The 23,247-nt window shown below is 36.9% G+C and overlaps 1 protein-coding gene across 9 annotated transcripts in view; it reads right to left on the bottom strand.

Annotated features, from left to right (window-relative positions):
- The window catches only part of LOC129514591 (glycosyltransferase-like domain-containing protein 1), a 388,336-nt gene that overhangs the window by 270,247 nt on the left and 94,842 nt on the right, over positions 1–23,247 (bottom strand). For 7 of the 9 annotated variants that reach the window (XM_055333308.1, XM_055333313.1, XM_055333309.1 and 4 more), the window contains one exon: positions 19,341–19,402. The gene's annotated coding sequence lies outside the window, so the exon portion shown is untranslated. Of the gene's footprint in view, positions 1–17,991; positions 18,016–18,609; positions 18,862–19,340; positions 19,403–23,247 lie in introns of those variants that run through there. The other 2 variants (XM_055333307.1, XM_055333310.1) reach the window with 2 other exon arrangements.

Here is a 23,247-nt window from a genome sequence, read left to right as displayed (position 1 = left end):
GCTGACATTTTAAAATGTAGCAGTATATTTATGAATCAATAGAAAATTTTACACCAGAAAACCATCTCATCACTCATTTGGACCACTGCATTACCCTTTTCACTAGGTCCCCATGCTGCCACACGATCTGGTTCCCATCATACCATTCGCCATAATCCAGCCACAAGAAATTTCCAAAATGCAAATCTGACCATGAGGTGACATGCTCAAAAACCTTCAAGGTCTCCATCACCTGTGGGTACAGCCCAAAGCCGCTACACACGGTTGTTAAGACCTGGCTTCTCTGGCCCTTCCTTCCTCTTCGCGATGGCCTTGCTTCTCCTTCTCCCCTGTGATTTCTCTTTCCTCACTTGCCCAGACTCTGCCTTGTGGGGATACCGAGCGCTCACACTCAAGCAGTTCCACTTCTGGGATTCCACACCTTTCTCTCTTCTTTTCCTTCAGCCTCTTAATATTCACCTCATGAAATTTCCTTAAAATTTCTGCTCATGAATCACCAATTCTATAAAGCCTTTCCCTGAACTTCTCTTAAAAAGGACCCCCTTCTGCTCTGTACACTCTCAGTTCTTGTTTTACTATCTTTCCATGGCCTGTTTCCCTCTGGGCCTTTGAAAATCCGCAGGACAGGGACGGTGCCAGTCTTTTCCTGGGAGCTTCCCAGGATCCGGCACATTGTGAATGTCACTAAGTTTTTGCAGAGTTCCATAAAAAATCGGGAGGAAATGGGAACTTGATGCTGCCTTTCAAGTAACATCGCTCTCACTGCCCACAGGTCCCGAGCATCAGGCAGCACTGTACCACTACAAATGATTTCCCATTACTCCCAAAATCTAAACTAAATCAAGCAGCTCGTATATTTAAACACATTTTACTATATTATCTTTCAAAGACTGATTCTCTTTTCTTACTGTTCACAGAAATGAGACTTTACTAGATTTTTTTTATGTCGATACAAGTTTATCTTAACCTACTAATAGAAGTAATAATGATAAAAAGAAATGGTAGAAACACCACCAATCAGCAATTGCATTCTGGGCCAAAGCAAGTTTCACAGCCTAAGAAAATGAATATCTGTGAGATCCATGAATTTTGAAAATCACCTGCAATTTTTTAATCTGCTTGATCTATCATCATCCTAGTTTAATACTAGCAGTGGAAGTCGGATAAGAAGCCAATTCCCTCACCATAAATCTGGAGATCCCATTTCACATTTAGTAATTATCCTTTTATTTAATGGGGAAGAAGAAAAGGCATTTTTAAATACTTTCTGCCAACAATTATTCATTTTATAAAAATTTGACAAGATGAATAATGTATTTGCTTTCTCAAGATGGCATTTCTCCAAGGCTTCTACCTTCCTGAAATGGGCTGCAAATCAGTCCAGTGGGAGAAAACTGGATTATCTCATCCATTCAGATATGGATACCTACGTAGAAAAGCCCAGGTGTATCACAGAATCATTGGTGGAAGGAATGCGGGAGCCACTGACCAATCACTTTTCTTTCATAGAGGAGGAAATAGAGAATTTGAGCATCACAGAGTAAATGACAGAACAAGGGCTTAAACCCAGGTCTTCTAACCCTACAGTCATGTATCTTTCCATTATACTTTATTGCAGGTATCTGGTAGGATATAAGTAAAAGGCATGTCCATTTTCTAGTCTTTGGAGCTTTTGGATTAAATATCAATGTTTACTAATTATTAATATGTAAGTTATATATAGTGCAGTATATATTTATATGCATGTAAAATATAAATGTCGGTATAAATGATAAATATATGTATCACATATTATATCTAATTATATAACTCCTAATAGTTTGTAAATTCAGGACATCAGTGGCATAAACCACACAATATAGTTATACAGAATATAGTTAGGGTGATAAAACTCAAAACTTTTGTTCTAATCTCTTGTAATTCCTTCCAGAGTTCTGCATAATCATCCTTTCCCTGAACCCACAGCTCTCACCCTTCACCCCTAAGCTCTAGACTAACACCTTTCCCATAGGGCAATAGGCCTTAATGACTAAGAGGGGAGAAAGACAATAACCAAGATTCATTTGGCAAGAATGGTTTGAAGTAGGAGGCAAGAGGTCAGCCAGAGATAGGCTCAGTCTATCTCGTAATCCAGTCCTGCCACCATCAAACAAAGTCTGAGTCTCCCTGATATAATAATCTGCAGTACTTCTTTCTACTTACCACTTGTAGGCTATATTTATATGAGTGACTATATAATAGCCATATCCTCTACTGGATATTAAGTTCCCAAAGGACAATGACCAGGTCTGCTTGCTTTCCACTATACCCTTAGCCCTTAGCAAACAGCAAGTGTTCAACACTCTGTTGATTCAATAAACCAAAAAACTCTTCGGCAATGGCCTTGACAATTTCTTGAACTTGTCCAAGACCTTTATTATTATCAACCACAAATAATCAGCCCTTCCTACCACTAATTACTACTTACTCTAATGGAGAGAACTGGATGCACAAATTCTATCACCACCTAAAATATAACAGGTGGCATCTGATTGTATTCAAATTGTCGCACCTCCTTCTAAGGAAAATAGTTCTGCCAGCAGCCCTACTGAGGGGTTTAGAAGCCACAGGCAACTAACTATCTTCTGTAGCCTTTCCAGACTCTACAAGAATATTTAACACAAGGACAGTCAAGTCTGTGACCTGGAAGGATTCAACCGGTTTAATCATTAGACAGGCATATTTTTCTTGGTCAGAAGCACTATCTTGCTACCCTACATTGGCTTCCATGCCAAATTTTAACTCAGACTTGGATTATGCAAGATAATTATAAATATACACACCAAATGAGTTTAAAATAAAATGACTAACAGATTCTTAACTATACTGGCGCTAGTGAGTCTCGCTCTAACATCTCTTAAGAACTTAATCCATCTTAACTAAATAAAAAATTGTTGAGAAGTTTCCCTCTCCAAGTGGGAGGCACATATCACATTTTCAGTTAATTTTGAAACAGGAATAGCAGGGTGACTCTAACACACAAACATTCTCCACGTCCTATTTGAAGTGCTGCAACCCAAGCAAACATGGGTGGTATTCCCTTGATGGGTTGAAATAAATGTCACCAAGTATAAAGTTCTGGATTTACTCACTTCCACTGAAAACTGAAAAGGACATAATCTCACAACTCAATCTATTTATCAGTGAGGGAAATCAACTTTCAAGAAATACAAAATCTTAACAGCTCAGGGGGCAAAAGAGTATCAGGTATACACTTGGGAGAAGAGAGAGAAATTTCTGGAGGGCTGAAAGGCTAGAAATAGATATCTTTAAAAGAACCGATGTTAGACACCCTTAATATTTTTAATACTCCCTTTATATTAGCAGAAGTCACCCTGCAATGACAGATTCACTTAAATGGTGTTAGGAAGTGGGAGGGAAAGCCAGTATTAGAATTTGTCCTTAAAGATCCACATCAGTAAAACCATGCCTTAAAGACGTATCAATTAAAATGTTTGGTGACACTTTTCTCATCTCCAAAGTTCCACCTAATTATAGAAATTTATTTATTAGAAGTAAAATTAGTTAAAAGTATATTTCTTCTATTTATGCATTGCAGCAGTCTTTTTCTAGCTGCCATGTATTTTTCAAAAATCTTTTGATTTGCCAGTGGCCTAAGACATTTTACTGATGGTTTAAGAAGCCAACACTAGAAAAACTTGGATGGATTCTAGAGATCATTAGTGATAAATTTTAAAAAGCCCAGAAACCCAGTTTAGACCAGGGCTGAGTAAGTCTGGGGCTAAGAGATGTGGTAATGAGAGCTGTATCACTATTTTTAAATATCACAAGGGGCATATTATTAGCTACCCACTATTATAAGAAAAAGAGTCAGTCTGATAATAATAGACTGGAATTTTTAAATCCTAAAGATATTTAGGATTGAGATTGTTGAGTAAAGAAAAGGCATACACAGGCAACAGTGTATTATTTCTAGAAGGTCTACTATTCTCCATAGTTTCTACAGAGGAAGCACAGGCTTGCCCATATCATCTGACACACAAGTTTCCACTGAATAAAAGATAAGTAGCAATAGCTCAAAGTTTCCTGATTGGAGCAAGCACTATGACTTTTATCTACTTAGTGGCCTTGTCTGTCACTATTATCTCTTTATCACCTGGTTTTTCAAGGAGACATTCCAATGATATAAATATTTTGTCTAATGAAGCAGGGACCCTACAGTACAGAATATTCTCTACAAACTACCCAAAGCCATACTCTGCATCCTCATCATCTCTTAAGGAAGTAATTTCACACTTTGCAAACAGTGTGTTCAAACAGAGTAAGGTTGCTTAGGAGTTAATTAATTCCCCCTTGCATCTCTATCCAGCATGTATATGCACCATATCTGGGACTGTTAAGTCTCTCTACTGGATTAATTAGCATTCACAGTTAACAAACAGCCTCAATCACTGTAGAGAGAGATTATAACTTAAACTCATAAAACTAGGTACATAATATCTTGCATTCCATATAACAGTTGCTCAAATGATCTTAGTAGAACTGGAGTAAAGAAATACTTATTCCCCCTTCGTTACTCTTGTCCGTTGTTCTAATGTCCCTTGCCCCCGCCTTACCTCCGAACTTAACTTGCAAGGACTAGATTGAAAATACCAGATAAACTCCTGCACATTGCACAGAGTAAATCCCTGCCAGGCACAATGTCACCTCTCCAAGGAGTACTTGCATGATACAAAGGAGCAACAGGTGATGGCAAAATTTCAGCCATCTGCAGAAGGGATGAGAATAGTTTGTGAATTAAAAGGATCTTTCTCAAGCCCTGAAGGCTGCCATCAACTCTACCAATGTACGAGGCTGGATTTGCTTTGAGGTATCAAAATGTCCTATCACACTTGAATGTAATACAAAAAGCCCAAAAAACTGTGCCTGTCTTTGGATGCAATAATTCTACTTCTAAGAATTAACCACGGAAATTATCAAGGATCTTTACTGTAGTCCTTGCCCCAAATTGAAAGCTACCAAAATGTCCAACAACTAGGAATTTCATAGTTAAATGATCAATGATCAAAAATCGTAACAAGAACATTTGTTGGCATGGGAAAACGTTTCCACCCTTGCATGACTGCATGCTATGAATACGTAAAAACATATGATGAAATGGGTATAGAAACGTGAGAGAACGCACATGCACACAGGTAGGCATAAATAATCATTTATGGTACAACTGTAGGTGATTTTGATTTTCTCTTCAGGTTTCATTTTATTCTTCAAGTTAACTTCACCGAATGTTTCAACTTGCACTTAAAAGAAACTACAAATTTTTCCTAACTTTAGGAAGAAGGCCAAATTGTTTGAAATAACAAACTACTTCCCAATTACTGAAGGCTTACTCCCTCCAGAAGCTTGCAGAGGGTTTTCAAATTATTCTACTATTGTTATAAAGAAACTTAAAAAACTAATCAGCAAGGGTTAAACTAATGGGGCTAGAGCTATTCACAAACACTATAATTCGGTTTTGCAAATACTGCTTGTCTAATGCATGAAATAAAAGTAATACCCGGTTAATTTTTTAAAGTATGTGAATTATTAAATAATTGTAAACAGATCAAGATTTTATTATCCATAAGGAATCTAGAGCTGGCACTTTTGACAGAGTGTGTTAGAAACTAAAATACTATTTTAGTACTTAGAGTTTTGAATAGGAACATTCATTGCGCAAACTCAGTTTTAAAGTTCAAATAAAATGTCAAAATTAATTTGTGCCCTGAATAGTTAGATACAGGTCTTGAAATAAGGGGAAATATTTAATTAAGGTGAATAAAATTGAAAAGAACTTCTAGTTTCACATTTAATCTCCAAAGTGTCTGTATTAAAAAAGTAGAAACCTGTTATTGTGTAATCATCCATATGTGCTACACATGTTAAAAGGAGGGACTGATTGTATAGTCAACTACTACAGATGCAATCTTTTAATTTTAAAAGACTGTCTCCTTTCATAATCACTCAGAGTTTTCCTATATTTATTGGATTTATATTCATCCAATAGGTGAATGGATACTCACTCAATAAATATTAACCCAATAGCAACTCAGACTTAAAAGAAAAATATTTTGAAATGGAACCTCCAGGTCCTAGTACTTTTTACAATTTAAATACCATGAAAACATGAAAAACATTTCAAGTGATAAGAAAGTATTATTCCTGGAATTGTTTTCCAGTGCAACAGTTTCATCATATTTCATTTTTAAAACCATCTACTTGGAAAAATCTAAGTTACAAACCTAGAGGGAAAACAACCTACCATTAAAAGTATAGAGACGATTAAGAACTAACCTCCAGGAAACACGGAAGTACTAACAAAAACATGAAATACCTAACTGCAACAATTAGGGGCAAGCTTATCATTTCATCTCTTTTTAAAGGGACACTAAGAACACACCTATCAACATATAACTTTCCATAATTTAAAATTAGCACGAACTTGATATGAAAAAGAAATCCTAATCTTAGGAAAGCACCATGTGGCATTTTTTAACTTTATGGCCACTTTGTTGACTCTCTGTCCCAGAGCAGATCACCTCCAGCATTAGTACTCTGACCTTACAGAAAAGTGACAGATAAAGTTTATGGTGAGAAAAAATGAGTTTTTATAGGTTTCCAAAGGGAATTCTTATAACACTAAAAGCCATATAATAATATTGATTTGATAACCAACTTTTTTACAGCCAAATTACAGACTTAAGATTTCTGGAAAAATATCCAAGTGAATTTGCAGTAAAATACAATAAAATAGAGACTTGGGATCATGACAGTCTAGGATCTCTTCACAAACCTTAAATATGCATATATAATAATGTTTTAAGCCAGATCTTCTTTAAAGTTTTCAGTGTTCCAAGATTTACCTTTTACGTTGGAACTGACTGACCCACCCTCCTAACCATTTATCTGACAACTCTAAGTTCTCACCTTTCTGAACAAATAATTTCCATGCCTCTTTCTAGTTTTTTCCTGTCTTAAAGGCAAAAGTACAGTGTACAGAAATGAGGATGATTTTCCTGGAAAATCATCCTCTAAAATCAATTAGAATATTCAAAATATTCCATTCTCACAAATGAAAGTAAGTTGCTTGCTGAAATGACAGTCTTCCATTTCACTGCCTTAAAAATTAAGCTGGCATGGATAATAAAAGTGTTTTCTGACTGGATATGCTTGGCATTCAAATATTTTTAAAACAAAAACGAATCCATAATTAGATTTCACAGGAGCAATCTATAGAAAATAGAATTTGTTTTTATTTTTCTGAGAGCAATACTAAAGATTTGATATTATAAAAGTTATAACAATAATACCAGTGCTTGCATAAATGTGTAAATAAACTGGCACTTTTGTGATTATTATCCTTTTCAGTCTGATCTTTACCATTCATTTATCAAATATTACTGTGCCTACTATGTGCCCAACATTGTTCCAGGGGCTTGTGGATAAATTAGGTGACAAAACAAATGTTCCTGTTATCACAGGAAATGTCTTTCTAATTGGAGTAAAAAGACAATCGTCGAGTTGACGTCCATCAGAAGGGCTGCAGGTGCTATAAAAAAAATAGCACAGGGTAATACAGGATAAGTCTTGCCAAGGCTTGGGGCTAGGAAAGGGTGGTATTTTATATAGGATTGTCAAAGAACACCTCGCCAACGAGATGACATCTAAACAGAAACCAGAAGAGGACGGGAGCTAAACAGATCTGTATCTAAAGCTTTCCAGGCAGCAAGCACAGCAAGATCCTGAGATGAACATGCTTGACATGTTCAGAGAGGAAGAAGGTCTGTGACTGCAAAGCTTAAACAAATTTGCTTTATTTAATAAGCATTTATTGAATGGTTGCATTTTTAAAGTTATGCCAAGTGTTTTGTGATATCAGGATGACGCAAGGTAGTTTCTACCTCAGAGCTGGATGTAATTATAATACAGAGTGATAAATGTTATAAAACATCTGAGTGGGTCTCAAAAAGGGACCAGGAGCAAGTTCTACTTGAAGACACCGAACCAATAAGCCAGAAAGAAAGTACAGAGGGCCAAGACCCCCCACTATAAGGAGGAGCTGAAGAACTGTGCAGATAACTCTTGGCTCCCTCAACAACCACCCAATCCCTTTCTCCTTTTACATTCTTCTGGAATCCAGGCTGAAATAACTCATCTGCCAGGTGGCATGTCCCATAGTATTCCAATCTGACACAGGTGGAAAGAAGGCTCAAAATTGAAAGCGCCCTCTATAATGTAGGAGCCAGGACACTGCTGCACAACTCGCCAAATCAACAACCCACAGGGCTTTTAGCTGACCTCCCTGGGACCTTGGATATCAGGTCCTCCTTCCCAGACCTTGTGCCCCCAGCCTCCCTCATCATCTCCAACCTCAATTAGGCCTCCGCTTCTGACTGTCCTCCCTATATGCCACTACATTTCACCTTGTCTCCATTCTTCTGAGACTTTTAGATACCTTGTGTCATTCCTCTACTCTAATACCTATGTGGGGTTATTTTTCTACAGAAGAGAAAATAATACTTAACAAGAAATAAGACCCCTAACAATTTGGTTCCAAGCTATTTAGCCTTAATTCCTGTCACTCTCACAGACACACCATGTACCCAATGTGTTTTAAAACATTCCCTACACATTTCCACCTCCGAACACTGTTACTGCATTCCTCTTCCCAGAACCCTTTCACTTTTACCACCTGTCAGACTCCTACATATATTTCAAGACTGCATTCAAATTCCATCTCATCTACAAAAGCTTAAGTCAACTGCTCATCCATATTTAGCCAGTCAGAAGCAATTATTCCTTGCTCTGTGGTACCACCAAACTTGGCTTCCACCCCATTTAGAGCAGTTGCCACAATCCTACCTATACTATAGTTATATAGTATATAAGTGTGTCTGTCTGCCCAACCAGATGTCACTTCCTTGGCAGCAAAGTTTGTGCATAATTTATATCCATTCATAATCCAGCAGAGTGCCTTATACACAATAGGCACTCAATTAATGTACTCTTGAATTCTCATCAATAGGCTACAGTAAGTCTTCACTTTATGAGAGAGAAGGAAAAATTTCCTGGTTTAAAGATTACAGCAACATCATCGAGTGAATTTTCCAGGCATTACCACTGCTTTTAGTTATTCAGGTAAGTTATGAATCACTAGAGAAATTACTGAATAAGAAGATAATGACAACAAAAAATTAACTATGAGTGCTCATAAGGCAGCATAAAATTAAAATGGAATGGGGAAATGTAAAGCATTAAGCTACCTGTATTAGGAAGCATTACCAAGGGAAACTAAAACAATTCATTTAACAGAATTGTAGTTCCTATGATGCACCAGATACTATAGTGATGGTGGAGAACACAAAGGTGAAAAAAGGGTAGAACATGTTTTTTTAAGTGCAGAATGTTGGCCCATAAATTATTCCCTCCAAAAGTATGACCAGAAGAGCAGCTTGAAGGCCAAAACAGACTATATCAATACCCATTCTGAGTCCAAATCTAGGAAACTATCTTGCCTATATTATGATTATGTAGGAACTCTCTCCCCAGGACTCCTTCTGAATGTTAAAAGGCCTTCCTTTATTTTCAGTGACTATAAACTGCTCAGATAGAAAATTTAAGTTCCAGATACTTGAATACATTCCCTGCTTGGAGATAAGTTCTATCCATGCACAGGTTGTTTTAGTAATTAAGGTACCAGCAACTCTGCCACCATGAATGAAAAAAGGAGGAATTTATTAAAATGGTGCTATATAGGGAATGTTGTATGGGAAATAGTGGATAGTTGTTTTCTTTGTCCTCTGAGGCCAAAATAACACAAACAGAATGGAAATATAACAAAGGGAATTTAAGTTAGGCATTGGACGAGTTGTGAGACACTGAGTCACACAATCAAGGTACACTCAGCCATTTCTTCTGCAGATTTTGAATTAAGAGGTAGACTGGGGATCCCTGGGTGGCGCAGCGGTTTGGCGCCTGCCTTTGGCCCAGGGCGCGATCCTGGAGACCCGGGATCGAATCCCACATCGGGCTCCCAGTACATGGAGCCTGTTTCTCCCTCTGCCTGTGTCTCTGCCTCTCTCTCTCTCTCTCTCTCTCTCTCTCTCTCTCTCTCTGTGACTATCATAAATAAATAAAAATTTAAAAAAAAAAGAGGTAGCCTGCTTTCCTCTAAGATAGTTCACAAAGCAAGCAAATATAAAGATGACTTCTTAGGGTTTCTTGTGGACGTGTTTTTCTATTGTAAGTTACTATTTCCATATGTCTTGGAAAAACAGGAAGCTGTCACTCTAAGAATTAAGAGAAATACCCCAAATGCCATCTGCGATAAAATGTGATACGGTGTGCTCTTGGCTATAAGGCTACCAAGGATCTAATAATTCCTTCTTGCAAATTAAGATCTATAATATAAATTATCAAATTACCCGATTGCCATGTTAATAAGTTCAAACTTTTTCTTCAAAAATCAGATCTTAATATATGACAATTGCAAGACAGCCTTATTTAAACAATAGTCTATGCAAAAAGTTAAAAATAAATTATATTTATATTTACTCATGGAGTAATACACTCCAACAAAAGCACTAGTACTAAGTCATTTTGAGGATTTTCCTATAATTTTGTACCTGAATATCTTCCACTCAAAACAACTTTGACAATTTGATGTTCCCTTAGCAAAAACAAGTAAGTCAGTAAAATGTAGTCCAGACCCAGCAACTGCACTATTAGGTATTTATCCAAAGGATAAAAACAGTGATTCAAAGGGGCGTCTGTACCTCAATGTTCATAGCAGCAATGTCCACAATAGCCAAAATATGGAAAGAGCCCAGATGTCCTTCAACAGATGAATGGATAAAGAAGCTGTGGTATATATATTCAATGGAATATTACTCAGCCATCAAAAAGAATGAAATCTTGTCATTTGCAATGATGTAGACAGAACTAGAGCATATTACGCTAAGCAAAGTAAGTCATTCAGAGAAAGACAAATGTCATATGCAGAATTTAAGAAACAAAACAGATGAACATAGTAGAAGGGAAGGAAAAATAGGATGAAAACAGAAAGAGAAACAAACCATAAGAGACTCTTAACTCTAGGAAGAAACAGAGGGTTGCTGGAGAGGAGGTGAGTGGGGGGATGGGGTAACTGAGTGATCAACATTAAGGAGGCAGATTATGTAATGAGCAGTGAGTGTTATAGGCAACTGACAAATCACTAAACTCTACCCCGAAACTAATAATACACTCTATGTTAACTAAATTGAATTTAAATTTAAAAAATAAACAGAGGAGCAACAAAAAAAATAAAATAAAATGTAGTCCATAACCTTTTACAAGTTAAAAATACTACTGTATCCTTTATATGCATAAATGATTTACACCAATAATAGTACAAATATATTTCTCAATATTCATCCATTCATTTATTCACCACGGGTTAACTGAGGGTCCTTATGCAGGCACTGTGCTAAGAGTAAAGACACAAAGACGACCCAATTATAGTTCCTGTCGTCTGACCCAGAAATAACATTACAAAACCAAAACATATGTACTTGATGTCCAAAGAGAAGCAGCAACAAACTACTATATACACCAAGTACCCAGAAAGTTCAAAGGTTCAAGCAACTAATTTATACAAAAGAATTGAGAACTATGGCACATAACTTTGGGACAGCCTACTCGATATGCACTCCGATTCTTCTTCTCCCTGCCTTCCTCCAAAATAGAAACAAAATGGCTATAATACTTTTTCTCTTATGCTAGAGGTAGTTTATGTGACACACTTTCGGCCCAGGAGATATCTCCAGTGAGCAGACAATCCTTTCCGAAAAAAGAGAAGGGGAGAGAGAGAGAGAGAGAGAGAGAGGAAAGTGCTTCTGAGCATCCTTCACTTTTCCTTCTGCTTGAAGGTAAGCACAATTTCTGGGGGTATAAGTCATCTGTGAAATAAAAGGCAAAAATTATATGCTAAGGATGAGGGAGGAGATGTTACCTGGGTCCCCAATGGCATCAGTTATCTGTGAACTAACTGCCTCCAGACTTTTTATGACACGAGACCAATAAAACTCTTCCTCATTTCAGTCACATTCAGTTAAGATCTTCTAATACCTGGAGCCAGAGGCATTTTTACCATACCAGAAGCTGCAGCAAAGAGGAGCTATTTGAGTTAGACTATCTAATTTGATTAAGGCTATGATCTAGTTCTTCCTAGCTAAAAGAAATAAAAAACAATTTTAAATTTGCATTTCTACAATCTTCAGGAGTGTATATTACTCAGATAAGCATGGTCTAATTCCTCCACATGAATCCATTTGTTGCATAGTCATTACAGGATTTGTATTTCTCTTCCTAACTGATCCTCAAACCCGTAAAATAACATTTTTTATAGTGTGGTATGTATCACTCACGTACACAACATACATACACAAAAAAAATAGTCAAAGGTTAGGAAGAAAGGAATAAAGAAAGAGAACAGGAAGAGAGAAGGAAAGAGGAACCTAGCTTATTTCAAAGTATAAACTATGTTTTCAATTGTGTGAGCACTTTAGAAAGCAGCTTCTGATTAAAAGAAAGACCACAAGATAACAATATTTTTTAAATAGGAAAAACTTCCTCTGCAACTTGAAATCAGTTACTGTTTTTAAATTTTTTTCAAAATTGAAAAAATCTATATCCCAAAAATATGTTGCATCCAATTTACCATCAGTATTATTAAATTATTGTGCTATTCCACTTAATGTCTAGTAAGCTCCTTAAGGTAATTCCCTCTGTAAGGTTTCTGTTGGACAGATTTTGAATGTGTACCATTCTTGGAATAATTTCAATCACAGAGAGCTGGAAAGATTCATTAATTTCAATCACCATCAGCTCCATAAGCCACATATACTTTTTCTGCCTTTTTTGTTAAACTATATTTCACTGCGGCCATTCAAAAGGAAATTACACATTCCAATAACATTTGAGTTCCTCTCAGTTACCCTTTCAGTGGTTCAGGGTAATGATAGAGTAAAGAATCATGCTCTTCACAGGCTCTCCTTTTTCTCCTCCCTCATTTGGTAGAATTTCAGCTTCAAATCTCTTGTGCCAAAAAGCAATGGGTAATGTCTAATGCTCTTCTCTAACAGTAGCTTACTTTGGAGGGAAGGGGAGTGTGAGTCAGGAGAAATCATCTCATTCCCAGCTTTTAAAGAGTCTTAGCATATGGGATAAGCAATCTCTTATCCCATTTTCCTAAAATAGAATTATGGAACCATAATAGGTCAAGTGGGGAGGGGGACTGGTGGGGGGATGAAAAGGAATGAGAAACTTTTCAATAATCTCTGAGTAGGGGTAATGGTTAAAAGGGTGAAATTACTGAAAATTCTACCCCTAAATTCTCACTGAAATCAGTCAAAAGAAAAACCTATATATTCATAAAACCTGGGGTTTATATATTTTTTTGCATTACTCCTAGGTAGAAGCTTCCTCTGTAAAACAGATAAGAGCAACATTCCCTTCTTCATGAGACTACAAGAATGACATAATAAGGATAATAAGTATAGTCAGATAACACGAATTCCTTCATTTAAAAACCAGCATTCAAAGGCAATCTTGTACAATCCATGTGAACTCAAAGCATATTCAGAGAATGACAAGCCTCCTTTGTTTATATCATCTCAACTTCAATTTCATCTGCAGTTATCTCCTTTAAAACAAGTATTTCTGGGGCCCTTACATGATATGAAGTCCTTTTTCTCGGGCCCATTTTTATTTGGTTATCTTTTTAGGTGCACTAAAGATTGAGTTTACAATAAACTGAACAGACAGCGTACAAAAGGCTTTTAGAACTATACCATATGGTCCAGGGAAGGGAACAATCTGGACGATCCCCATTTCAATCTGCAAGCTTGTCCACCTCTATAACACATTATACCACTGTAATAAAATATTAAGATGGAAACGTAAAAGCGAAAATAGTCTATCTTTAGCATTACCAGGCAACCGCACTTCTGAGAATTTACTGATAAACTTAATAAACATTTACTTTAATTTATATTCTGGAATTTTGGTATGCAACACCAGGCATAGAAACCTAGGCCACTATTCACTAGAAACAATATTTCGGCAGGGATATGTGTGGGTATTCAACTTATGCTTCAGAAATTTGGAAGGAAAAAGAAAACAAAACACTTTTACAGGGGGCATATTGGCAGGGGCTGATGTAACAGATGACACATTCTTGGAAATCAAATAAAAGCAATAGGGAAATACCCATTGCTGCCTGGTGAAGGCCTAATCACATGGACACAGCTGGAACCAATGTAGATCATTCATTAATAAAACTGTATTGTAGTAGCCACTTTTTGATGCATTTCAATTGCTGCTGTAGCCAAATCTCTGTATTTCTTTGTTTGCTTGTTTGTTGAATTTCTTTGTTTTAATGGGAAATATGGGAAGATTTAGGGCAGAGGAAAAAGAAAACACACACACACACACACTCCTGCTCTCATGCTAAAAACGACACTAGCTCAAAAAGCTAAATGTCACTTTACCTTGCAATGTACTTACACTATCAGCAGCTTAAAATATGCAGTGTAAACCTGAAAAGGGGGAACTCATATGGTACTATGGATAAAAAAGTGAGCAGTGTGAGATGCCACAGAAAACATATGACATACTCGTGACAGTAGTCTACGGAATGATAATATGGGCAGGGGGAATTAAAATGTATCAAAAATGAGGGGAAAATCAAACAACTGAATTAGCACATACACTTTTATACAACACTCTGTAATGAAATTTAACACTGAAGTGTGTAAAATGTGCGTGAGGAAAAATGACTAATACTTTTGACCACATAAACTTAGAAATCAGTATTTGCTATTATGTGTTACCAACAATTGATAACAAACAAAATATTCAAACCACCTACCCAGGAGTCATATTCAAAACCTATGCAGATATTCAAATGAAATAAAACACCACTCATAATTACAAACATGATATTTAATATAATAAAATGAAATCCTAGTTAAAATAAGAAATTTAGTATTTATCCAACTTTGTTGGCATCCCAAAAAACCTATTTTTCCATGTCACTACAAATATAATGATTAAGTTACTATACAGTAATTCCTCCAAACTGTGTAACATCAAACTATAGATATAGAATCTTTGATGTGTTCTGAATTAAACAAAACTGTAGAATTTATTACTTACAGAAATGAAAAACTCAATAGCATTTACCAAAAAAAAAAAAAAGAAATACAACTGCTCAAACACTCAAAACATTACAGGTCTTAAATATATTTCTACTATGCCTCTGTGGATAGTTAGAATAAACAAATAAATACATCAATTCCTGTTGCAATTCATAAATCACTGAAAGATACATTCCTACCACAGAAAAGACAAAGGGCTTAATTGGAATAAAAATTATACCACTGGAGAAAACGTATTTAAAGTCGATGCATAGCATTTACTATGCAGTGAACATTATTGAATGGATGTGAAAATAGAGAGTAAGTTTTTGGTCTCTATTATCACACGTTGGCACAGAGGATTCAAGACAGTCGCGCACTTCATTGGACCAAGAGAAGAAAGTTTCACTAACTTCCCTTCTAAAAAATATCATAATTCTGAAACATTAAATATTGACCGAAAGACTTAATTGATATAACCTAACAGGCATCCTACCCAGATTCTTCTTAGCTACTATACTGAAATAGGTACTTAAATACAAGCTTAAAAAAACAGCACTGGGGGGAATGGAGAATTGTAGCATTTATTAACATGTGCATTATACATACGAAGCAATGTGAGCACTTGTTTGTTTTGTTAAATTAATGAGCCAATATGTTGCTGAACCTGTCTTGAGAATGAGAGAAAATAACAGGTGAGTTTATTTAATGCATAATTCTCCTATACCTGTTTTCCAAACCCTTTTCATGATTTTGAAGCATTTTCTAAATTAAAAATAAATCTCTAGGGAAGAAAACAACTCTTATACTGTACAAGTTGATCTTAATTTATCCATAATAGATATATTTCCCCATGTATAGGGCATATAAAAATGCTTCACATTAATAATTCTAATAGGAAGCACTAATTTACTTTTTTTTTGTTACATGTGTCACACTGTCACAAAAAATCATGAGTTTTCCTCCCAAAGTAATTTTTTATTGCCAAAAATCATTGACAATTTTTAAAAATAAAAATCAGTGAAAATAATATCCATCTATCCATCTCCTCAGAAAACATATTTTGCCTATTTAATTATTCTTATCTTGATTGCAAAACACTAATTTTTAAAATAGACCACTTGAAAGTCAGTCATTTGTTTTTGCTTAATACAACAGAAAGCACATTTACATTTTGAGGAACATTCCACAAAATTTCACAGAATGCTTGCTAATAGTGAAAACCTAGTCTCCTGCTCAAGTCATCACTTAAAATCATAAAGCTATGTTTTCACACCCCTTGTAATAATAGGTCGCTAGCCATTATTTAGAAAGAACTGTGAAACCTAAAAACCCTATGTTGTACCTTGCATTTTCATTGCAAAGGAAAAAATTTTAAATATACATCTTTATATTTCATGGAAGTTCACTTGCTCACCTGGCAACATTTATCAGACATTCAAAAAAAAAAATGAGTATTCAATCTGCAAAATCTATGAGCCGACCTTCAGTTTTAGACAAAAATAGAAAACAATGGGCAGACTTTTTGGTCTCAACAAGAGATACCTTGGCTTAAAAATTCGTATTATACAAGCAAGTATCATTCAAGAGTTTCCATTCAAATAATAAGCCAAGAAGGAAGACAAGATTCCAACCAATCAAAAATACTATGTCAACATGACCAAAGTTAGCAATATTCAGAAGGGTTTTCTAAAAAGTGGCAAAAATGCAACCGTGAAGGAAATCTCTAGGAGCTGGCAGAGGGAAATCTAACACAAGCTTCTAGAAGGAACAATGCCATTTAGTAAACGTGGAGGTTGTGAGGAGAATGACGTTTCTATTTAAGAAAAACTTGCTTTGTTTTTTTACGATGGTGTTCTACATGAAGAAAGAGGAAAACGAAGGAAAAGAAATGGGATAAGGAGCAAAGACTACGGCTGCTTGCCTTCCTTCAGTGGTGCTGGGAGGGTAGACCCTCTGCCTTATGAAAACCACTGCCAGAACCAAGCTACACAAAACATTTTGGCTGCCAGCCTAGAACAGTGCCAGGCTGTTTTTTATTTCGTGCTAGACTCCCTCAATTGAGACAGTGTGGGATTGTCACTTTGATGCACATAGAGAACAAAGAATAATATAGTACGGGGTTGGGGGGTGGATTTTTTGCCCCTTAAAGTCAGGTTAGCATTTTGTTTTGTTTGACAAGTCTTGAAAAGACTCAAGAAACAAAAGTTATGCTGAAGAACCTATCAATTGCCTAAAGAAATTAGATTCAGTACAATATTGTCGGCAGTTAAAAGCCACATGAGGGATTAACATTTTTTAAAACTCACACTTAAAAGGAGTCCAGGTTACATACTTACCTGCTTAAGAAGCCAGAGACCAAGAAATATGTGATTCCCAATCACATGATGTTATCTAAAATCTGACAGATGAAGGAAGGCCATAAAATTAGGCAAAAAAAGAACTAATAGAAGTGTTACAATTTTTAGGTCACTATTCAGAGGTAACTGTGTCAGCCGTTATTCTGACCTTGATTGCTCCAAAATTAAATAATCTGATTAAAAGATTATAACAGTAGAATCTGAATATTCTACTTTTATGACATTATAGGAAAATAAGTGATAAATGATCAAAAATGTTTAAAGGATTAAACCACAAATCATCTAGAAGGTTCTCACAGACACAAACAGGAAAACCATCTCTTGTATCCTACTCAATTCTGTATTAGAAGCAAAGCTAACACAAATGAGAAAGCCAAGTGTGTGCTGTTGGAAGCTTCAGCCAAATATCCTACCTGAATCTGGTGACTAAACACACCAATAAGCCATTAGCTCCTAGAGGTCTGACCCTTTTCTCTCTAATGCACAAGATAAGTGGAGGTAGAAGTCCATTTTCTACAAACCAAATGAAAAGAAAAAATGAACTGTGACAAGCCCAGATCCCATGCTGGCATATTTTACACTAAGCTCAGCATCATCTAGAAGCAGTATGCTTCTCCCTGCCAATCAGGGCAGGAAGAAAGTTGTGAAACTAATACAGCACTGATGAATAGCAGCAAAGGTCCACTAGTCCCTTCCTCCTGCCCATTTCCATGGAATCAGCCGTTAAAAGAAGACCAACGACTGTTACAGAAATAGCAAGAACTAAAGCACTTGCCTCACGTGTTACAAACACAGGCGTGGAGTGTCACCACCTGAGCCTACCTAATTTCCAACAAAATGACCCCCTGCCCAGTTTTGCTCATGGCCACAGATTCTGAAAGAAATGATCAGTGTTGGGAAAGGCGGTGGGAGAGTGAGAATGCGGAAAAGAAACCAAGGGAGAATGGTGGCCAAATTGCAAACAGTGCACAGTGCATGCTTCCCTGATTATTCAAATTAGTGCCGTGCACAATACTTGGGGAGGACAAAACCTGTAATACGGGTTTCAGGTACAATGATTTCCTCTGGGTGGCAAGGGCCGGTCTGCCATAGAATCGACAAATGCATTATTTTGCTCCTCACTGTTCTCCTTTCACATTTCCTTCCTTTCGTCTGGGATATACCGTTGATGTTATTACTGCAGGGGACACTGATAGTTGTAGGCAAGTCATTCATGTCTTGCCAAAGTGGTCCAAAGAATGATGTCTGGCTGGCTTTAGTTCAACAAAGAATCTGACGCAAAACTGGAAAGTAAAAAGAATGAAAGGTGTAGAAGAAGCTAGATGATAACATGCTTTTTCTGTTTATTAATGATGCAGATGAAATAAGGGAAAATCTAGAAAAAGCAGCCAAGCTGACTGAATTACAAAGAAAGATTAAAGGAGTTAAATGTGTATAACTTGGCTGACAACCAAGGAACAATATGAGAGCTGTCCACAACTCTCCAAAGTATATACATAAAAAGAAGAGCAGGGAATTTTTATCCGCTATAGAAGTGTGAATATATGAAATAATAATGAGATAAAATTAAAATAAAGAAATCTGACTTCAAGCAGCAGACGAAGTAATCTGGCAAAACTTAAGAATGGCTGCTTTCTCCTCTTTAGAAATATTTATCATCTCACTGACCCATACTGCAGTAGAGAAAGATGAGAGGAAATGGCTGCAGACTGACAGAGGACTGAATCGATGGAGAAATTAAAATAAAGTCCCATTTGCTTACCTGATGATCCAGATGTACTGATTTCTCTCCACATATATCCAATCTGACTGATGCAGAGGTACCTGTGAGATCAAAGGACATATGATGTTATCTTCAAAATAAGCCTAGCCTGAATTCTGAATCCTGACCTGGATAAGTTTACTTGAATGACTTAGTAGTCTGAGTACTGGATATTCCAAGATGGGGGGAGAACCTCTAAGGAAAGGGAGATGTTTTGAGTCTTAACTAATAAGAGCTTTTTCTTCCCCCACAATCTTTCCATGGTTTCCCAAATCAATTCTAACTCAAAAACAAGAAGAAGAATTCAGATTCAAGGTCCTTATTAACCTTGGTACATGGATGAACTTTAGGAGTCTATGCACTTCTGAACCATATATGTAAAATTTGTGGAGTTATGCGAATGGATGTCTCTCTGGAGATAAGGTTAATAGTTTGTCAGGTTTGCAAAAAGTTCCATAATCCAGAAAAACTGTCATGAACCTCTGCTGAGGACAGTTCGAGATCCCAGAGACAGGCTGGAATGCATATGGATGATCAGTCTGGTTCTGAGGGAAACAATGGAGGTACACAGACACTTCTGTATCTGGGGTGAATACCTTAAGAACTACTTTCTCAGGGAGCATTATATCAGGTTCAAATTGTTACTTAATTTACACAGCCTTGTGTTCTCTGCAAGCCATGCACAGTGAAGAGAGCAAAATCCTACCATATACCCAAGGGTGGATATTGTGACTTTCCTGTTCTGTATATATTAAAGTCAGAACCCTTAGGTTCATCAATATTCACAGGCTCAAAACTAACAGTAACTCACCCAAAAAGGACCCTATAAGACACACAATAAGGAAGGGCTAGCAAAGCAATAAGAAATGTGGCTCCCAAACAGTATCCATAGCAGAAAATCACAGGATTGCTAAGTGAATCTCTTAAAAGAATTATCTTAAAAAAAAAAAAATTCATGAGAGACACAGAGAAAGAGAGAGGCAGAGACACAGCAGAGGGAGAAGCAGGCTCCATGCAGGGAGCCCGACATGGGACTCGATCCCGAGTCTTCAGGATCAGGCCCTGGGGTGAAGGTGGCACTAAACCGCTGAGTCACCAGGGCTGCCCTAAAAGAATTATCTTTAACAGTAGTCACAGAGTCCGAATAACCCATATCAGAAAGAACTCAAGATGGAAAACCTTCCAGGCACCAACTCTGAATAAGACTAAAACATTCACAGCTGTAGAAAGAATCCTGAGCTGGAGTGTCACCAAAAGAGAAAAGGAAAAAAAATAAAAAATTTAAAGGATAAAAAAGATAAGGGAAAGGCTGAGAAGATATAAATCAAGTAAAAAGGAGAAAACAAAACAAAACTTTTGAGACGACTTATTACAAATAATGATCTTGTAGGATATTTTCTAGAAAAATAATTTATTTTGACATTCACCCCTGAGCATCTACCAGGCATTGCCCTGATTGTTAGGATTTCAGCAGTGAACAAGACAGGAGTTTAATTTTGGGAAGGGGAGGAAGGATGCAGGGGGACATATACATCAGCAATCTCATTTCAATACATGATATGAAAGAAATAAGATGATGTGACCGAGGCATAGGAGAATGGCCTACGTCTATCTAGTATGTCACAGGGATGTTCACTCCAATTCTCAAAGTTAGTCAGGGTCTTAGGGAATGGAGACTGAGAAAGGACCATAGGGACAGCTAATCCAACCTCTTCATTTCAGAGACGAGGACAGGAGAGCTATTCTGGAAGACAAAGTATCACAACCTCATTATCTCCAAACATCAAAACACATACACCTAGACTGAGTTATGATTTTATGATACACTCTCTGCCTTGAGAGGAGAAAGCCTGAGAACAAGTAACTAAACAGCATTTCTGAATCTTTTAGAAAACTGGCAGATGCTGTGCACTTTGTAACCTTAAGATGTAACACAGAACCACATACTATCCAAATTCTTGGCAGGTTCCATTCTGTTGTTGTTGTTTTTTGTTTTTTGTTTTTCAAATCATTTTTCTCTTCTACAGACAAATTTGATCAATTTCTGCTGTTAAAGAAGGCAGGCAGTGTAGAGACATGATAGCCAACTTCCAAAACGGCCCCCAAATCCTCACCCCATGAAATTCATGACTTTTATAATTCTTTCTCACTGCATGAAGTTTGGTTTGAACAAAACCAGAATGCCCTGGAACTGATGGTTTCTTGACTTCTGAGGCTAGGTCCTAAAAAGCGTTACAGCTAGCTCCTTGCTCTATTGGATCGCTCATTTGGTAAAGTCAGTTCCACATCATGAGAACAAACAGCTCTATGGAGCAGTCCACATAGCTTCTTGCCAAATAGCCAGAATCAACTAAACAGGCTTATGTGTGAGGCACCTTGTAGGTGGATCACCCAGGCTGCTCAAATCTTCAGGTGACTGTTGCCCTGGGTCAATCTTGACTTCAATTTATGACAGATCAGAGTCAGAACCACCTAGGCTGCTCTCAACTTCTAGCATGCTCTCTAGCTTCCTCTACAATAGGACCTTCCAAGCTAAAAACTCCATTTCTCAGATGCATTTGCATCATGTAAGGACCCAGACTCAAACTATCAGAAAAATCCATCTGGGACCTTAGAAAATAGAAGTGAGTAAGTCAAGGTGCTGACCTTGACTTACTCAAATGAGATCAAATTTTGCAGTGAAGGCATTTTGTTCTTGTGGGGCTATCAGCTAGTCTATTAAATGATCTCTCGTACCATGGGTTCCAAATAGCAAGTGAATCTACTAAAATAGTAGAAATGGAGGTTTTCCTTGGCTTGTACTATTCCTAGCTTTATAGTAATAGTCAAGGTTAATTCCTTGGCACTTTTGGAAATTAAGTAGTGTATAACATATCCCTTTTTGCTTAAACTAGCTAGCTGTCTGCAACTTAAACTAACCGTTGCCTACAACAAAGACCCCACTCTATCATATACAAATTCTCCTGTCTCATAATGTTTTCACTCCGATTTTGTAATTCAGTCTCTTATGTTCCATAACTAATTCCTCTGCCCGTGTACTGAACCCTATTCATTCGTGCCTTTTCTAAAAACTCACTCCTTCATTCTCCTTTTCCTCTACCTTCAACCTTTTTCTCTCCATTGGCTCCTTCCCCTAGCAACTTCTTTCAGCACTACCAACTACTCTTCCAAGCTTCATAAAACAACAATACAGACCCACTGCCTTCATTTGAACTCCCATGAAGTCTGAACTACTACATCGTGGCTTCCTAAGCCATCACTCTACTGAAATAGCCATTGCTAAGGTTTGTTAATAATTACCTACTTTCACTCCTCACTCCACTAGACTGTGGCATTGGGCAGTCTTGCCCACCATGCTTCCTTGAAACTTCCTCACATTGGTTTCCAAGGTGTCCCCATCTTGCAGTTCTCCTCCAGTCTATAGGATGTTTTCCCTATTTTAACCTGGCTCCTTTTCCAAGAATTCCTTAGAGCTTTACCCTTAGGGTTATTATTATTCTGTCCTTGACTTCAAGATTTCAATTATCATCTATATATCTGCTGATCACTCCCAAATCCAAACCTCTCCCATTGCTCTCTTCACACTACAAACTTATCACTTCTGTCAGCCTATTAGATGCATCTGGTTTTATCAATTGTTATAAAATAGCATAAAACCCTCCCTAACCTAAGAGGACAAATTTTAAGGTGGTTTATAGAGTCTAACCGTGTTAATACTGTAACCACTAGCCACATATGCCTGTTGGACATGGAAATGTGCTATAAGGGGAATATACACAATAGATTTAAAAGACTTAATGGAAAAATAAGAACGTAAAATAGCTCAATAATCTTATATTGGTTACATGTTGAAATGATAATAATTTAGATATATAGGCTTAAATAAAATGTATTAATAAAATTAATT

This window comes from Nyctereutes procyonoides, unplaced genomic scaffold, assembly GCF_905146905.1.
Source record: "Nyctereutes procyonoides isolate TBG_1078 unplaced genomic scaffold, NYPRO_anot_genome, whole genome shotgun sequence".
Classification (NCBI taxonomy): Eukaryota; Metazoa; Chordata; class Mammalia; order Carnivora; family Canidae; genus Nyctereutes; species Nyctereutes procyonoides.
The sequence above is the reverse complement of the archived record's forward strand: the minus strand, read 5'-3'. Positions and strand labels throughout refer to the sequence as shown.